An 18173-nucleotide genomic window follows, 5' to 3' on the forward strand; every position below is an offset into this window, starting at 1 on the left:
GTGTTAAATGTTGTGCTAGTTCCCTGTGTAGTTAAAAACTAATAACCAAAAAAAGGTGACCACACATACACATTTTGAGGAGAATGCTTTAAAGATAATCATCTTAAGGTAATCTGTCCATTTCTACTTGCTATATAAAAAATCCACATTATTTTTGTATCTGCTATGTACATATTTACTATCTTCAACACAGAGTATTACTATCTTCAATCACAGATGGGACTTCAGATCTTAACTGTTTAGAGAGGACTAAACTTGTGGGAGTTAATCAGAATGCAATATATTTGATGCTTATGCATCAGAACCCTTCCTCGTATTGAGCAACAACTCCTGTGGCTTAAACCAAGCAGTTAGAAGCAAACTGGGAAAGGCTATGAGAAACTTTGTGTGGCTCAGTGTGGGATATGCTTCTGGTTGTATATTGGGCCAGTGAATCAGGAGAAATCTGTTGTGTGATCACACTTTTTAAAATAGATCAAATAGTTAAATGGATCAAAATGTTGTGTCTGCACCCAGGACCAGCTCAATACATTTTGCTGCTTAGGATAATGGACAGTATTCCCCCCCCCCCCGCCTGCCTCTGGCCACAAGCAACTACATCTGTTAAGGATAACAAGATAGGGCTATCTCAAAGCTGTAGAACTTGCTTCCAGGGGAGGGACGGTTGGCCCCTGCTCTTCCACTGACAAGCAAAGACTTTTCCCTTCAGATAGGATTTCAGCAGTTGAGCAAGTTGCTTGGGAATAGACTTCTGGAAAGCAGATGCTGTTTTTTGTTTTTTGTTTGTTTGTTTGTTTGTTTTTTGGTTGTTTCTCGTTTTTGTTTACTTTTTAATGATCTGCTTTTAAATGGATGTAAAGTATTTTAATTCAATGGTTACATGCCATAAATGACATTATAGCACATTACAATAACATTACATGTGTGTCCAAATAATTTCAGACTTAGAGGTCCCATACATACATGGAATGTATATATGTAATAATTTTGTGCAGCTTTCACACTCTTTTTTGAATAAAAAACTTCCCATGCAGTTAAAGGGTAAGGTTAATGCTGAGCAAGAAGATGAAGGGTGCTTGAACAATGTAAGGCTTTATTATCTGAGCAGAATTTTAGGATGGCTGATTTATATTCAGGTTATGTTCATTTCTTTTTATTTGTAATACAGATTTTATTGCATGATTTGTTTTATTTTTAGGTGATTGACTGTGATAATATTCATTAAATATTGGATGTGTTTAACAGCTTTGTAATGCTCTTATTCGTATTTTATTTAAGCCATCTAGAGTCTGTGGAATATAGCAAAATAAATCTCTTTATTTTTAAACTGTATTACTTGATCCATATGAGAGGTATTAACCTTGAGCTTGTGTAAAAGCTGAACACTCGCATCCTAGGTTTTAGCAGAGCGAGCAGCACCAAACTAACTTGTGGATTCAGCCCGAGTATTGGAATAGTTAGTACTCCATTCTTTGGAAAGAAATCATATCCACATGTCTTTTTTTAGGGAAATAGGCAAGGTAGTGGGGTTTTTTAGAGACGTATATTGAGAGAAGGAAGACAATGAGAATCCTAGTTCTAGATAACTAAGATGCAGCCACCACCCCCCCCCACCCCCCCCCCGGTGAAAATCCTTCTTCTCATTCAAGACAAAGGCCAAGGTAGCAAGTCATGTCTCCTGGACATTTTATTTCTAGTTTTTGTTCAGGTGATTTTCTAGTTTTCTTTCTGACATCTGGGTTTTCATGGGCCAAAATAAAACCATATGTATAGACCAGAATGTAGGCCCTTTTCTTGTTTCTGAATCTGCTTTGCCTTGTTCAAAACTTTTTCTTGTTAGTATCTAGCCCAGCTCTTCACTTCATTTTCTTGCAGCTTGTTTTAGTCCATAGATGCTTTTGGGACTTTGCATTCTTTCTAGGTATTTCAAATAAAGATGGCTGCTATGTGTAGATTTTTATCTTGTGTATAATTATGCAGGAAATTTATTTTTATATCTATATGTTCGACATGCATCTTTCTGCATCAATTTGCGTCCCACATTTTTTCATCCCATATATTTATTTTTTTACTTACTTGTATTGTAAGCCGTTTTGGATCTTGCAAAAAAGAACAGCAGAATAGAAATTAAATAAATAAATAAAGCTTTACAGTTAAGAAACTCACACACACAAAAAGGTTACGTGAAGTAATGCAAACAGAACCAAACTAGAAGTGAACATACTTGCAGGACTTAGATGACAGAATTAAAGAGAAGGATGCTGAATTGTTCTTGTAATTTCACCTGTTGGATACTGTATATGAGCAGAAGATGGGATATGAATCTTTAAGTCAATGAAAGAATTGAGATGTTTTTGGAAGGGAAGCAGCTGTACCAGCTTGCTCATGATTTAAATTTCTCTGAGGATCTTGGGTATAGGAATGTGTCAGCAAGGGAGAAAACTTCAAAGTTATGTCTCTCTGCCTGTCAAATATCTTCTTCACAGAGGTGTAACTGCTGTCAACATAATGTTCAATACTGGTAGCTGTTCATTAGTCCAGATATTTTTCACTGGTTTATTTTAAACTGATTGCCATTTATATATTTATTATATTTTTGCCCTGATTTCCCACTCACTACCCTGTCTTTCCACTACAAAAGAGTGGTCCAGGTGTCTTGCAAACATCATGAAGCAGCATAAAAACAGATTTTTTTAACAATTTAAAGCCATTACTATCACCTGATAAACAAGAGTCTTAAAATCATGGCAATAAATATCAAGCAGCTTTTAAAGCCAGTTTAAAAAGCTGTGTGTTCACACTGAAAACAGTAAGACTGGGAATTGATTGCCTTCGAGGGGGAGTATATTCTGCAATTTGGCAACAACGTGGGCGAAAGCTCTGGACCATTTTATTATTTAGTGTACCTCCACAAGTCTTCACATTTTCAGTATTGTCATTCCTTGTGGTATTATTAGAAATCTTCATCAGCTTTGTTAGAAGAAAGCAGGAGATTTTCCTCAGCTGTAAAGGCATTAAACTTATGTATATGCATGCTCTGTTTTAATATAAATAATGTATATGGGCTGTGTGACAACCCCAGACCTACTGGAGTATACCACATTTTAATTATGCTGCCACCAACCATTCCCTATAAGAAGTCACACAGACTAGGAATGGATTTTAATAAACAAAAGAACAAGGTTTATTGAAATACCAAACAGGTTAAATAAAAAGATCAGGTAAATAGGATAATGTAACGTGGCATAGTCCCAACCATATACATATAATAGTTTGGTTCACACAGAACACTCTAAAGTAAAACACAGACCCTGAACCTATCAGTTCTGGCTACCTATATAGAAACCTGAACCTATCAGGTAGGTACTAACTGACACACAGTTGTACTCAGTCTGACACACAGACTCCAACTCCTCACTCTCCACACAAGCTCCAAATATATATACAGTACAGCTCCTCCCCCTGATGTCCCGCCTTCCACTCCCCATAGGATGGAACTTTCCCTCCAAACCCATGACAGACAGGTACCATCAGTGCTGTATGTAACACCTCCCCTCTTTATAAGTTGTTTTGCAGGGGAAAAGCTAAAGTGCTTTTCTCCAAAAAACAACCAGGATCAAAACACAAAACAGTTATACATTAACACAATACCATACTTACACTCTAGGTTAAACATAACACTTATGCATTTAAACATTCATATTTACAATACATTAAGTTACCTTTATTAATACAAACCAAGACTGATCAATAAACAGATACATTTAACTTTTGGTCACCAAAATATACATAGTCCATGGTTTCTTCGCCGTCTTCACTCTTCGGGTCTTCTTGACAAGGCGTCAGCAACACAGTTCATTGACCCTCTGACCACCTTCACTTCGAAGTCATAATCTTGCAGATTTAAAGCCCACCTCATAAGTTTACTATTATGGGTTTTCATTGTCTTTAACCACTGCAGTGGTGAGTGGTCAGTGCACAGAACAAAATGTCTTCCCCAGATGTAAGGTTTGGCCTTCTGAATCGCGTATACTATGGCCAGGCACTCCTTTTCCACGGTTGCCAAATGTCTCTCACCTTTCTGGAGTTTCCTACTCAGGTAGGACACTGGATGCTGGTCACCATTTTCATCCTCCTGGCAAAGAACTGCTCCTACCCCACTGTTAGACGCATCGGTGTAGATGATGAACTCCCGGTCGAAGTCAGGAGCACGCAGCACTGGATAATTGATGAGCGCCTCCTTCAACCTCTGGAACGCCTCCTCACAGTCGCTGGTCCACGGGATGCGGTCATCAGTCTTCTTCCGCGTCAGATCGGTCAGCGGAGTCGCCATCTCGCTAAACCTCGGGATGAACTTTCTGTAGTAGCCCACCAACCCAAGAAATGATTTGACTTTTCTCTTGGTGTTGGGTCTAGGCCAATCACGAACGGCTTCTATCTTGGCCTCTAGGGGTTTGATCACTCCTCCCCCTACTATGTGACCCAAGTATTTTATTTCTGGGCTACCCAGCTGCAGTTTGTTCTCTTTGCAGGGCCTAGGCCAAAGCACTTCCTCCCCTGGGTTAAAGTGCCTCTCCCTGGCTTTCTGGTCATACCAGGTTTTCTTTCTGACCTTTTGAGCTTGCAGGTTTTCTGCTGCTAGCTCTAGGTTTCTCTTCAGGTCATTCATTAAAGTGTCTATATACGTCACAACATCTTGTGGGTCATCCTGGGTGATCTGCTCCCAATTTTGTTTGATTAAATCAAGTGGACCTTTCACTTTTCTCCCAAATAAAAGTTCAAATGGACTGAACCCGGTACTGGCTTGGGGCACTGATCGATAAGCAAACAAAAGGGATTGCAGCTTCTGGTCCCAATTGTTTGGATTCTCTGCCAAGTAAGCCCTAATCATGCGCATCAGAGTCCCATTGAACTTCTCCGTTAACCCATTACTTTCGGGGTGATAGGCAGTGGTTTCCTTGTGTTTAATTCCACAGATTTGCCATAACCGTTTCATGAGCTTTGATGTAAACGATGTGCCCAAATCTGTGATTATTTCCGAGGCAAATCCCATCCTGGACATATACCCCACCAAGGCATCTGCCACTGTGTTAGTTTCGATGTTCGTCAAGGGTATGGCTTCGGGGTACCTTGTGGCATGGTCCACAATGGTGAGAATGAACCGGTTCCCCCTCTTTGTGGCCTTGGGCAAAGGTCCCACAATATCCACTCCTATACATTTGAACGGGGTGTCAATCACAGGCAAAGGGCACAACTTCGCTTTGGTCCTGTCACGGTTATTCCCCTGCCTCTGACACACATCACATTGTTTACAGAACTCCTTGATCTGCTTCCCTATTTCAGACCAGTAAAAATTTTGTGTGATTCTCTGCTGTGTTTTGTTCACCCCTAAGTGCGCAGCAAACATGTCAGAGTGCCCCCTTTGTAAGATCATGGGGCGATACTTTTCAGGTACCACTAGCTGACTTCTGATCCCATCTCCCCCTTTTGAGATATTCCTCAGGGTCTCTCTATATAAAATTCCCTTTTTCTCGCGAAATCTCGCTGGGGTTTCAGGTGTTAGCTGGGTGTCTGTCACCTTTTCAAAACACTTTCGGAGAGTGGTGTCCGCCTTTTGCTCTTGGCCAAATTTGCTGTCTGTGGTTAAGGTTTCTGCCACAGCTTCGGGACTACCCTCACCTGCTTCAACCTCGGGCTCTTCAGTGACCCCCTGAACTGTTCCCGTGGTAGCTTGTGAGCGTGTAATCACTAGCACCCGTTTCACATGTTCAGCCAGGTCATTTCCCACGAGCACGGCTGCTGGCAGAGTCGATGAAATCGCTAGCCGCCAAACTCCCCTCCAGCCTTGAAAGCTCACAGGTACCTCAGCTACTGGCAGTGAGATCACCTGCCCCTCAACCCCTGCCACCTTCAGGCTCTCATTTGGGATTATATACTCCCTAGGAATAATGTCTGGATGGCACAGGGTCACCTGGGAACAAGTATCCCTTAGCCCCCTATACTGATGGTCAAGTATTCCTACGTCCACCCCTGCGGTCTCAAACAACTGCGAATCCGTCCTCACTAGTAAGCAGCGCTTGACCTCCACAAGAGGACCATTTTCCTCAGCCTGATCAGCAGACGTAACTGGTCCAGATTGAGTAGCCATGGTAACAGGCTCCCTCAATGGCAAGGAGCTTTGCTCTTTCTGGACACAGAACACAGCTTTTGGCTTGGTTCCACTCAAATCATGAGGCAAATTTCCCTTTAGCTGCTTCCATTTCTCACACTCTGAGATTAGATGGCCCTTTCCTTGACAGAAATAACATTTTCTGCTGTACTTGGAGTCTTTCTCTTCTGGTTTTGGTTTTCCCTCCAAAATCTGAGGTCTTGGTGGTTTCATGTCTGAGGGCTTCCCTTCAACATGGGCCCCTCCCCCTTGCTGGTTTTTCCCTGGTCCCTGAGAGTACCTGCTGTAGGTTTCTTTGGGCTTACCCACAGTTTTCCCCTCAGCACCTAAGGGCTTCCTTATTTGGTAAATAAAATCTGCGATCTCTGCCGCTTCTGTCACCGATTTAGGTTTCCTCTCCCTCACCTGGAACTTAAGTTCCCCATGCAGGACTGAATAAAATTGTTCCAGCGCTATCAGGTCTTTGAGCTGCTGGAAGGTCTCTGTCCCCTCCTGAGACAGCCATTTCTCTAGCAGCCTCACCAGTTGGGCCCCCACTTGGGTAAAAGTCTGCTCTGGTTTTTTTGTGATTGACCTGAATCTTTGCCTCAGCTGTTCAGCATTTATCCCATGTCGGGCAAACACCAGTTTTTTAAACTCAGCGAAGTCCTTCAGCAGTTCCACTGGCATCTCTGCATAGACTTCTGCCAGGCTGCCACTGATTAAAGATCGCATAATGGTCATCTTCTCAGTTTCCCTTACTGAGAAGTCCACAAACGCTCTTTCCATGAGGGAAAAGAACACCTCAGGGCAATCTCCCTTGTGGTACACAGGGAATTTCTTCAGGTCAGTTTTAGACAATTGGCCCACCTCAGAATCTCTATTGTTATTATTGTTCTGATTCATCATTTCCAATTTTCTTAACTCAAACGCCATCCTCTCTCTCTCCAATCTTTCTTCTCTTTCCATTCTCTCTCTCTCTACTTCAAATTGCCTTTGTTTCTCTCTTTCCCTTTCCTCCATTTCCCTCACCCTCAGCTCATGCTGTTGGGCTAGGAGCATTTTTCTGAGTTCTGAGGTCAGTTCTCCTGTGCTCTCATCCTGCACTGAGCCAAATTCCTCCTCAGAACCTTGGTCTCCCTGTGGTTCTCTCACTTTCCCCATTTCTGCCATCTGGCTTCGAGTCAAGGGCATAATCCCCCCAGAACAGGCTGCCTTCAAAAGTCAAGCTTCAAAATAAAACGACGACTTTTTTCCTTTTGCCTCAGAAACAGCCTTCTATAGACTGCTGCTGTTCCTTCAGCACATATGCATGCTCTGTTTTAATATAAATAATGTATATGGGCTGAAATCCTGTTGCTTAAGAAAATACATAATATCAGTTTGCTCCTAGCTCGCAAAGAAAGACCCCACTGTGGTTCTCAGAGGAGGGGTGCACAAGCACTAAGCCAGCATGTCTCCCCAAGAATTACATCCGGGACCTTTTCCTTGCTGGCTAGGAATGAACTAAATATTGTTAATTTTCTTATGCTAAGTGACAGGATTTCAGTCATTGTTTCTGACAAGGAAAGCAGTGAATCAAGAATGCACAATGTATTTTTTTCTTTACTTCTGTTGAAGACTAGGTGCACAGGATTACAGGAGCAATGTTAACTTGGGGATTCACCCTTTGAAATCAGAAATTATCTAAGCTTGTTTCTGTCTTTTCTAAGAAAATTGTGCCAACACTTCTTTCTAAGACAATAAGAAAACAAGTATTCATTGGAGAAATAAATGTGCAATAGGAAAAGTGACAGAAATAATAGTTCTTGCTAAGTTGGAGACGTCAGAAACCATGGCCACTACTTTTCATCTTCAGAGTATAAGGCAAAGTATCTCTTTCTTCAAATGATGAGGGAAAGGTGTGAAAGGGAAGAAACTGACACCATCAGCTAGACATGGGCACTTCATATTCGTTTCTTTGGAGAAATTAATACAAACTGCAGCACTGCAGTGGCCCAGTCCTGCCCCCCCAGAACTGGCCAGCCACTTACCGGGCTCCATGTGACTCTTGGCTCCATTGTCATCATTGTTGCGTCGATCCCAGAAGGAGCCTGGCCAATCCTTCCCCACCCCCCTGAGCAGTTGCCCACTTCAGTGCAGGGGGATCGGCACCCTGACAACAGAACCAAGTGCCACACAGAGCCTGGTAGGTGGCCTGGCGGGATTGGGCCACCACTGCACTTGTGGTGGCTACGGTTTGTATTCATTTCTCCATGGAAACAAATACAAAATGCCTATACCTATCAGCAACCCAAAGAATAGCAATATAAAGTGGCAGGAAGGTCAGCATTAGTCAGAGCAAAAAAGGACAACTGAGGAGGTCCTTTCTCATCCTGATTTCACTCAAGAAGACGTACATCTTCTTGAGTTGCATCCAGTCACTTCCAGCAGGTTCTCTCTCTCTCTCTAACTTCTGCTCTTTCTCTTTCTGTGTAGCATTCACTGTGCACATATTAAAGTCACAGAATTGAATAGCAAAGGATTCACCAGCTTGAAATAGGAAAAAATGGTGTCACATTTTTAAACAAGTTTCATCAACTTGTCTATTCATAGTAGCACAGGAAGGAAAACAGTTTTAGAGGTAGCTTCATCCTTGAAAGTACAGACACAAAGTAGAAACATAATCTGAAAATCAGGGACCATGAGGAAAAAACCAGAATGGACCTCTTGGGTGGATAGAATATCAGAGGAGTATGTACAAGTGGAATGAAAACAGCAAGCATTCTGTAGGGTAGGTGGAGGAAGAATTGACTGGTTTTTCAAAACTGTTAAACTATCGTGTACAGATTTACATCATTCTGTTTATTACACTTACCTCCTTTTAACTGAGAACTTATTCATGGCCTCTGTGAATCACACTTAGAGTGATTCGTGCATGCACAGAGTCTCTTGACTTCTGTGTGAGCAAGCATAGCACGTTAGCATAGGCCCCGCCCTACCTCCTATGAGTACCGTGGTGTTGAACTTCTCTCCGTAGTTCTTTTCAGCCTCCATGTTGGGAGCATCTTGCAATGTCACATTCCAGCTTCCATGAGTTTTGCCTGAAAATAGAAAGAAATATAGTTTTAATTAGTATTTGTGGTTTTTTTAGAAGTTCCTGGAAGCTTCAAACCTCTTTCCTTTGGGGGCTTTGGCCCCCTCCTCCTTTATAGAGAAGTTTTTCTTAGAGTTAGGTAGTTCATGGCCTCTAAAGGGCTGTTCAAATGTTGCATAGTTTGCAGTAATAAGGTTCCGTTGACTGACAGCCACAACAAGTGTTTATTCTGCCTCAGAGAAGCTCACCAGAGCACTTCTTGCACCCACTGTTCAGCTTGTCTGGTGGATGTATCAGGACAAACTAGCAATTGACAGGCCTTTCAAGCAGCCATGACCTCACCTTCAGATCAGCACCAATACAAACCTAACAGGTTGGGGAGCCCACTCTGGGACTCTCCAAGTGCACGTGGCATGGTCTTCAAGAAAGCAGAGACTCAATAGCAATGAGCCGGAGCTCCTGGCAATGATCAAAGCATGCAAAGTGTTTCAGAACCATATTCATGGTGCAGTGGTGCAGACTGCAACAGACAATGCCACAGTGATTTATTACATCAACAAACAAGGAGGAACCCACTCCCTGCGTCTGGTCTACCTAGCAGTGGACCTCTATGGGAGTGATGTCTGGAGCATCATGGTGGTGCATGTGACAGGTCAGGACAACTGCTTGGAGGATCTCCTCAGTAACAAGAAGAGCTGGTCATACGAGTGAGAACTTAACCCACAGGTATTTCAGTCCATCTCTACCTGGTAGGGAATTCCCAAATTTCACCTTTTCACCTTCAGGGCAAATTGGAAGTGCCACCACTACCACTCTCAAGTAAGTGTTGGGAAGGGGTCTTGAGGAGATTCATCAAGTGCTGACCTTGAACTTTCCTCTACTTGTTCCTGTCATTTCCTCTCCTTTGCAATGTGATTGTCCGGCTTCATCAAGACAAGGCCAATGCTATCCTAGTGGCACCTTGGTGGCCCCAACCATCATGGCTTCCAGCACAATGGTGTCTGGTATTAGAGGTCTACCATCTTCCACACCTCCCTCATCTCCTCACTCAAAACAAGGTGCGGGTCCTGCACCTGGATCTCCTGTCCCTTCATCTGGCAGCATGGAGGATTTGCTTGCTGTACTAAATGTCCTGCAGCAGGCCAGGAAACCTTCAACCAGGAGGGCCTACAGCTACAGATGGAAGAGATTTTAGTCTTTTGCCTATTCTCAAGACAAGACAGCATTCGATCCATCACTGAGCATAGTCCTCCACTCCCTGCATCAGCTTAAAAGGCAGGGCCTCAGCATATCATCAGTGCAGGGACATCTGGTGGCTATAGTTGCATATCAGCCAGCCGGCTCTCCAACCTCATGCTACTATATGCATCCAATGGTGAAGTGCTTCCTAAAGGCCTGATGCACATATATGCTGATGTCAAGGCACCTCTACCCCCATGGTCACTTACCCTTGTCAAACAGCTCATGAAGGCACCCTTTGAACCCCTAGCCTCAGCCAACTTGTACCTGCTCCCACTCAAGATGCCATTATTGGCAGCTATTACTTCTGCAAGGAGAGCCAGCAAGCTGTTGGCTCTCTGCTATGATTATCTGTACTTGCAGTTCCACTCCAACAAAGCCTGTTTCTAGGTGTCTACTTTCTTCCAAAAGTTGTCTCTCAATTCCACATTTCCCAGCCCATCGTCCTGTTCTCCTTCTTTACAAATCCATCAACATTGCAGGAAAGGATGCTTCACTCCCTGGACATGCATTGAGCCCTGGCTTTCTACATGGTGTGGACCAAGCCCTTTCAGCAATCCCCTCAGCTCTTTATTCGTTACCCGGGCTCATATAAGGGTCTTCAAGTCACTTCCCAGCAGATCTCCAAGTGGACACCTTCCGCTGTTCATCTGGCCTACCAATTTGCCCATGCCCTGGTGCCAACTCCTCTTCAGGCCCATTCCACCAAGGCAATAGCGGAATCTACAGCTTTCCTTTGAGGCATCTTTCTGTGGGATATCTGCACAGCTGCCACATGGTTGCAGCTGTCAACGTTCATCACTCAATATTGCTTGGATGCCTGGCAAAAGAGAGATGCCACCTTTGGGAGGATGGTGCTGTCCTTGGTCTTGGTGTGACACCCTCCTGCCAGGTAAGGGAGCTGGCTAGTCAACCTCTGTGTGATTCACAGAGGCCATGAAGAACCACCATAGTTCTTCACGTGGTCCTCCATGAAGTCACACATCCCACCCTTCTCCCATCTGTCACACCCTTGGACATAGCAGTGGTTGATGGAAACTGAGGAGAGAGGTTCGACACCAGGGTGCTTATAGGAGGGAGGGCTGGGCCTTTGCTAACGTGCTATGCTTGCTCACACAGAAGCTGTAGAACATTCCGAGAAGACTCTGCACATGCATGAATCATTGTGTGACTTCACAGAGGACCATTCAATGAACTACTGTTATAGGTAGGTAACCTGTTCTTTAGCTCCATATTCAAAAGAACTATGATGAAGCTTCCTGCTTGGATATTTGGGGGAAGATTTCTATGACATGTCATCCCCCCCCCCCCCGCAACCTATGTTTGAGCTTACAGATGGGTTTGAACATGTTTATGAGTAGTCTGGAGAGCAAGGCCAGATTGCTCATAAATATGTTTGAATTTGCTTATAGGTTCCAATGGAGGTTGCAGAGAAAATGTGAAATGTCAAAAAAAACCCTCTTCCCTCTAGTAATTAGTATAGAAAGACAGAGCATTAATAGACAGTTCAGAGGACTATGTTGTTCCCTTTTGGCATGGGTTAAACCACAGAAGCCTCTGTGCTGCAAGGTCGGAAGACCAGCAGTCATAAGATCAAATCCATGCGATGGAGTGAGCTCCCGTCGCTTGTCCCAGCTCCTGCCAACCTAGCAGTTCGAAAGCATGTAAAAATGCAAGTAGATAAATAGGTACCACCATGGTGAGAAGGTAATGGTGTTTCGTGTCTAGTCGCGCTGGCCACGTAACCACGGAAACTGTCTACAGACAAACACTGGCTCTATGGCTTGGAGACGGGGATGAGCCCTAGAGTCAGACATGACTAGACTAAATGTCAAGGGGAACCTTTACTTTTATTCATGTTTCAGCCCATTATCCAGTATGCTTAATGCTTTTCTTGTCCAACATACCTGACTGATCTGAATATTTTTAACAGATAACATATTTGTTTATATTGCTCATTTACAAATTAGATCATAGATTTTTTTAAATGAAGCTGTGTAACTTCTTTGTGGTTTTTTTTTAAACAAATATAGAGCTGAACTGAAAAGAATCTAGGAGGAAGGGTAAAATTTTACTCTTGAAGAGATCTCTTTTCCTGAAGAGCTTTTCCCTGTAGCTGAGTATTTCACCTTGGGACTTCTAGATTATCTCATTCTTTTATCCTTCAGCATTTTCAATGAGCTCGGAGGCCATCCAGCTTCCTCCTTTGACATAGGCACACAGCCATCTTCATCTGGGATATGCTGTCCTACCTTCCTCCTAGCCTCAGTGTCTGTGGGGCCCAGCACTTTCTCCTCCCATGTTGTGTTGGGGAGAGCCAGCCCATCCTTGCAGGAGGGACATGTCCATTTGTGTCAAAACAGTTCTTTTCTTTCTGTTCTGTTTAGCTGGATCAGAGCATCTCTCTTTTATAAATGCACAGCCAGCTTCATTGTCAGATAAGAATTTGGCCTGTTGTTTTGACAAAGAGCCAGCATACGCCTTCTCTAACTGCCCACCTCTTTCCAGGGGAGGGTAATGGAGGACTTTGTCCAAGGTGACATTGTTAGTGGTGAGCTGATCTGCTATAGACTGGTGTGATACAATCACGTTTATTTTATTTATTTAATCAATTTACAATATACTGTATTTTTCCATGTATAAGACGACTCAATGTATAAGATGATCCCCACTTTTCCAACCCCAAATAAGAAAAGTGGGGATTGTCTACTTTGTTCCTACTTCGGGTAAAGCAGCGATGAAAGGGCTGTACAATCACAGCCCTTTGACCAGTATGACCAGTGGTTTTACCCGAAGTAAAGCAGCCATGAAAGGGCTGCATGATCAAAGGGCTGTGATCCTGCAGCTCTTTGATCCCTTCTCCTTACTTCCGTCTATAAGACAACCCTCAATTTTTACTCTAACTATTTTAGGAAAAAGTATTGTCTTATACACAGAAAAATGTGGTATGCCACTTGCCATAACTGAAACAATATCTTTAGCATCAGAACAGGCTGAAACATAAAGATAATGGTCTTTCTAACTTGCTCTGATATGGGAGCAGTGTTGTTGTTGTTGGGTTGTTGGTTATTTATTTATTTATTTATTTGATTGAAGAAGATCAGGATGAAGAGTCTGTAAATAAATAGTATAAACAATCAGAGCAGGTAGCATATATCACCCTCTACCATTGAATTTAATAGACATTCAGGGAAGAATCCATACACTCGTGCAAAATATTGAAAACCAGAAAGCCAGGTTAAAAATCTTTAGCTAATGGATGATTGTTCCTGCCATTCCCTAAATATTGGGGCTGTTTTTGTAACAGTAAACAGAGGTCTTCAGCTAGGAGGTTTCATGTACTAACATTTAACTAATTAAGGCAGTGTAGTGATGGATGGAAAAGAAGAGAATACAGACTAAGTCAAGTCTTTTATTATCACTACTTGGCCACTGTTGAAGACAATAAAACTAAAGATATGATTAAAATAGATTTGACATAAAATATAAGCAGATGGCTGTCCCATCTTATTATATAGTGTGACAAGCACTCTGATTATCGATGGTGTCCTCCTTACTGGGTCACACACTGTTACAGTTCTTGGGTGTACTAAATCCATTACTGTCTAGCACCCCATACTACAGTAGAAACAGGAATTATCTAATGGATAACTGAGCAATGCTTGAGATAAGAGCAGATAAATATGTGCTAGCAGATAAAAACAGGAAATTGCTAACATTCCAAAATCCATTTAACATTATTTTTTGATTGGGCGGGCAGCCGCTAGAGATACATATCACAGCACCTGGAAATTAAACATGTACATTAACTAACACAGCTTATAACCACTGACTAGTTTCTTCTTCTGTGATAAACTGTAATTGTGTTTGGTGAGAAAACTGATCAAAGTAAGTCAACCTTTTCTGCCCTCATACTTTTACAGATATTTGGTTAGAGCTGTATTTATAGCTTTCTGGATTATTAAAGGTAACTTAAAACTGTAGGATGTTTCATATATTCCACTGAAAGCAAAGATTCCTTTAAGCATAATTTATTTCATCAGTGGCTGAGCCGAGCCACTATTTTTCGAAATAAAGTGATTTTCCCCCTGGAAAAACAGCAGCAACAACAACAGACATTTAAATGCTTACCTTTTTAATTTTCCCTTCCTACCAGCAATAAACATTGGCAAATTTGTCATGCATTCCCAGGAATTTTATGTATCTATAAACCTATGTATGCGTGTATTACACACAATCACACCCAAATTCCCAAAAATGGGGAAGGAACCCTTCACTAGGGAAATAGCATTTGAGTTTTTCCAACTCCCCAAAATCTTCAGTAATTCCCTAGGAGGAATTTTGGGAGTTCCAGTCCACAGTCCACACATACAGACATTTTTATTCACCTGGAGAAGAGCCTACCTCAGGCCTTATACAAGGAAGCTGTCCTGGTGCTACCTGTGAATCCTAGGACTCGCTGGGAGGTGCAGCCTCACTGCCCATTAGGCCCTGTAGAAGGCAATATAGAGCCGAATGGGCAATGTGACTACACCTCACAAGAAGCCCTAGGTTCACATGGAACTCTCTTGTCCACCATAACAACATAGACATTATTAACAAAATCATACTTAAAACATAATGTAGAAAAAGAAGTTTAAAAACATAGTTAAAACAGGACAATGTAATACATCCAGCACTCAAGTTAGATGCTCCCCCAGCTAAATATATATGCTAAAGACCTGACAGAATAAATATATATTTTCCTTTTAATGGAAGAACAACAGAGATGAAGCAAACTCTGCCTCCTTTGCCATAGAAGTCTTGAGTCTGAGAACTGCCACCAAAAACATAACACTTCAATGGGAGTTGGTGGCAAGCAAAGAATATATTCTGTTTTTCTAAGCTTGTTTCCTTAATTTTTGAGGAGGGGGAGTGAAGGAGTAAAGGTTAAAAGCGTCAAAAGCCAAAATGGCTGGAATCTGATAATAGCAATCTTGCAAACTGACACAGTTTATGTGTCCCATCCCGACCTCCCTCCCAGTGTTGAAGAAGAATTTGTTAATATGTGTCAAGTAATGTATGCTAATAGAAAATGTGAATATTTAAACTCATGGAGTAGGTTTATTTGTGGATCATTTCATTCCTGACTTCATCATCCAGATGAGTTATGGAGATTTATTCTTTTCACATGAGAATGAAGAGAACTGCAGAACAATCTTGAGGCCCCTGAGGCTGAAATTGAGGCAAAGCATGACTGCAGAACCCAACTGTTCAGCTATCTCTTGCTAAGCAAGAGTGCTTTGTGACAGCCAGCACACCTTGACGTGCTGTCATTTCTTTTTTCGCACTTCAGTAGCTTTCGGCACATATTTTACACGAAAGCAGCATCCCAGTTCCAACAAGAGGTTAGAACTGGTGTAGAGAGGATGCAAGAGGGAGCAAAATGAACTTTTAGTTTGAGGAAAGCATCTTGTTGAATTCAATCACAGATATGTTGATAAAACTCAAACATAAAAGAATATAGTTTTTAAGCTACGTATGGTATGGAATGGAGACAGATTTTTATTATAGCCTTGGCCACCAAAGGACAGTCCATTTATTTGAAGGGGATGACAATATAGAGGGAAAGAGTTATAAAAAAATAGTTTAAATGGGGCTCTATTGAACATCTTTGCTCCTCACTGTGGGGTGGACATTTAATAAGGCTCCTCACAAGTTTCTCAAGTTCAAAGCTAAAATCAGCATTTTGGATCTGGCTCCAATTTGATTCAGACCCCAATCTGAAGTGACTTGGACATCCAGATTGCCATGCTCCAACTGGCTTGAGTTGGAAAATTCAAACAACTATCCATTTATCTGATATAAATGAAATCTGGAGGTGCCAGCATCTAATTACTGTATTTTTCTGTGTGTACAAAAATGTATAAAACAACCTCCTAATTTTGACCCTTGATGGAGGCAGGGGAGCAGTTAATGGGCAACTAGTCCTCCACCTCTGTCTCCTGCTGCTGATGCCTCCACTGCCCACCCGATCATCTCCTCCAGTGCGACCGCCGGGGCTCACCTCCAGTTCACATCGCTGCCTTGTCCCCTGCCCTAAGGAGATGATCGCTGGAGGAGGTGATCCTAGGAAGAGGCGCCTGAGCCTGCGAGAGTGCTTGTTTGCCTCTGCCTCCTGCTGAGCCCTGTCAGTCCCACTGGAGGAGCTGATTGGGCAGGAAGGGGAGGCAGCAGCAAGAGGTGCCCGAGCATGTGTGACTGCTCTTTTGCCTCCGCCTCCTACTGCCGCCGCCGCTGCCTCGGCCACCCACCGGAGGAGACAAGCCATGAGCTCTGGAAGAGGCAATTGGGCAGTGGTGACATCAAAAGGCGCCCGAGCACGCGTGCAACTGCCTCCTTCCATGTATAAAATGAACCTTAATTTTTCCTATAATTATTTTAGGAAAAAGTGTTGTTTTATAAACAGAAAAATACGGTATCTAATCATAAAAAGGGAATTGAGCTAACTAAATCTTCAGGGCACTTTGTATCTTACACCTTAGTTCACTTTCTTCAGAAAGCAAAATACAATTTTTAAAATCATGTGCATCCTGCTTTTGTCCTCTCACTGTCCCCTTAGAACTGAGGGCATCTTCCTAGAGCTTTTAGAGCATCCCAAATCTTTGAAACTAAAGAATTCCCTCAAAAAAGAGCCAGTTAAAGAACTAGTGTTACGTTGGATTAAAATAAGACACTAAAAGGCAGTACAGCAGGCACTGGGCAGGACAGGCAGCAAATAGCTGAATCAATTCATCCATTTAGTCTAGACATATTCTCCTTATTTGAGAGCCCTGTGGTAGAACTTCAAAAAGTCTGAAGTTAAAATGCTACTGCAGCAAACAGTACTACAGAGAATAAATGCAGTGATCACAGTTGAAGTATTTCTTTGAAAGGGAACTTGGTGGGTATTGGATGAGCACAGGGCAGGGAGCAGAGGGGTTGGCAGAGATGGCCAACCAGGCAATTTAAGCTGTGGAACATTTAACTGAGACCCCCCTCCCCGTAGCCTGACACAGTCTACCAGAAGGCACTAATGCAAAATCCTCTAAGAATATTCCAAAGGTTCCAAAATCCATAGCTAAGTGTCAACTCAGTGTTGCAATACTGCTTTGAGGCCACTAGTTGACCAGCAAACAACAGCAGTAGTTAGCAGAGATGGAGTACAAGGGAGAGATGGGGTACAAGTAGAATGCCTTTTGCTAAGAAGTATCATCACATAGTGTTAGAAGTATCAGGCTATCCCAAGTTGAAATACTACACTGAAAAGCATGGCAAGAACCACCTAGTCATCTACTATCTCATCAAAGTAGTGAATGATTATTAGCTGCAATTTTCTCATGACCGCCTATTTTCTCCACTCTGTATCCTTGCCCAGCCTGAGAGCTGATGCCAAAAGATTCAGTGTTCTTTGTTTTTCATTTCCCTTGATGTCTGATTGCTGAGATTTTTCTGCCTCTCTTTGAGTAAGAACATTTGGTATTTGGCTTTAATGTGCCTGAGCAGGCTGGTGCTGCTTCAATACCATGGTAATTTTATCTTGGTTCATTTGATGGCAGCTGTACAGAAAGTAATTCTTAAATCCTCTCCTACTTGTGATTCCAGACAATCCCTATCTTTTGTATGATGGCTCTATCTCAGAATTACTTCTTCCACATCTCTGCTGTGGTGGTGACAATTATCAATAGCTGG

At 42.5% G+C, this 18173-nt stretch overlaps 1 protein-coding gene across 4 annotated transcripts in view; it reads left to right on the forward strand.

The window, feature by feature from the left end:
- Positions 1 to 18173, forward strand: part of NEK11 (NIMA related kinase 11) — a 185290-nt gene that overhangs the window by 129873 nt on the left and 37244 nt on the right. The window lies entirely within an intron of this gene.

Source organism: Pogona vitticeps, chromosome 6 (assembly GCF_051106095.1).
Source record: "Pogona vitticeps strain Pit_001003342236 chromosome 6, PviZW2.1, whole genome shotgun sequence".
Taxonomy (NCBI): Eukaryota; Metazoa; Chordata; class Lepidosauria; order Squamata; family Agamidae; genus Pogona; species Pogona vitticeps.